The 1,935-nt window shown below is 34.6% G+C and overlaps 1 pseudogene; it reads left to right on the top strand.

Annotated features, from left to right (window-relative positions):
- Positions 1–1,013: 1,013 nt before the first annotated feature.
- On the top strand, positions 1,014–1,600 carry LOC147820325 (odorant receptor 131-2 pseudogene; annotated as a pseudogene).
- The last annotated feature ends 335 nt before the right edge of the window (positions 1,601–1,935 follow it).

The following is a 1,935-nucleotide window of genomic DNA, read 5'->3' on the forward strand; positions in this document are numbered from 1 at the left end:
GTCAAGTTATATCGGCAGCATTTTATGTATATTTGATCCATTGTTTTTTATTCATGTTAAATATATATATATAAAACATATAAATACATATTTGTTGTCATGCTTTTTATTTATAGTTATTCATTTTTATGATTATTTTATGTAATTCCCTGGGAAATTTACTGTTTCAGTTAACTGAAATAATTTTGGACAATAAAGTTTATTGTTAAACTGTAAAATATCCTGCTTTCATTACATATCTTTTTCACGAGTGTTTATATATATATATCAGCCAATATATCGATATCTGAATTCTTTTACTCCCTAATATCGTTATCGGCCCCAAAAATCCAATATCGGTTGGGCTCTAAAAAAACCCAGTTCTTCAGTAATGATGAAGAACCAATGATAGTATTAGCTGGATCAAAAAGGGTATGGATAAGGTAAAGATAAAATGCTAACTATACCTATCCCTACAGCTGGTTAGTGGCTGACCTCGAGAGGATGAGTACATCACTCATAAAGCCATAAAGTCATCGACCTGCTACCTTAGAATTTACACTGAATAAGTGTTTGAGCAAATGTTTAGGCCTGAATTTGGGCTTATTGTTTTTTGATTGACCATGCCAGTGCGTCATCTATATTTTCTGGAGGAAAATGAATCATTTAGATCAGTCTATCTTCTATAGATTAATCAATATGTTGGGCCTTGGTTGTTTATCAATGTATTGGCTATCATAAATTAAGAAAATATTAATACTAAATAATAACATTAAAATGAATTAAAGTCCCTCAGGGCCACCATCCTGAAAAAAGAGAGGATAGCAAATGTTGGATCAGTCTCAAATTGTTACTATTAATCTGGAACCCTGATAAAGAGTGAACTTAATTATAACCAAAACTACCAAATGAACAGTAAGTCAAAGTTGAAGAATCAAAGTTCCATTGAGTAGAGGTTGTCAATATTCACAATTGTGCAACATTAAACACACCAGTAGTTCTACTTAAAGACACTTCTTTACAATGTAACAAAGTTTCTCAGGCCATTTGCATGCCCCTATGCCATGGAGTGCTGTGCTCTGCACACAATATTATGAACCGTATCCTCATCATTCATGGCCTCAGTTCTGTGGCCTGCATTGTTATTCTCTCCACCTTCTTTGTATCAGCTTCTCTTAGCTTCTACAAAAAACTTCACATATGTACATCAGAGTTGCTTATGTTTTACATATGGGAGCATAATCTTAGGTCAGCTGTATATCAATTCCGGTTTTTGATTATGAGGATCATCATCGTTTTCTCCTATGGTAAAATAATGAATGTGGCCAAAGCTGCATCAGGAGAAGATAAAAAGTCATCAAAGAAAGGGATCAGAACAGTGGCTCTTCATGGCTTTCAGCTGCTGCTCTGTCTCATCCAGCTGTGGTGCCCATTCATAGAAGTTGCTTTGCTTCAAATTAACTTCAGTTTATGTGAAATTGTCAAGTACTTAAATTTCTTACTGTTTTATCTTGCACCGAGATGTCTGAGTCCTCTCATTTATGGCCTGAGAGATGAAGTTTTCTTTCAAGCACTGAAATACATTGCCTCTTTTGGTTTGTGTAAAAGAAATCATATTTGACAAACTAGATTAACAGTTAATCACATTCCATGTGCATTCTCTATTTTTCCATGACAACTGTGGATGTTGAACTGGTCTTTATCTTAATAGGCTGTGCTCACGGATAATGATCCAGCAGGCCTGTGAGTTTATTCCACGAAACCACAGTGTCAGTGATGATGGATCAGTATCAGGTCTTACATGACATCATAATGAGTAATAATAATCAGTGCGATCATTGGCAGCCGTCAGTCATGAAGTGTCTTTTTTTACATAGTTTAGAACATTTATGGCTTAATATGGAAAATGCAGCATGTAATTCTCTAGTACACATCACTGTGTTCATGTTGTTTAGT

Source organism: Seriola lalandi, unplaced genomic scaffold (genome assembly GCF_002814215.2).
Source record: "Seriola lalandi dorsalis isolate HSWRI2012SDOR001 ecotype SW California unplaced genomic scaffold, Sedor1 jcf7180001967709, whole genome shotgun sequence".
NCBI lineage: Eukaryota > Metazoa > Chordata > Actinopteri > Carangiformes > Carangidae > Seriola > Seriola lalandi.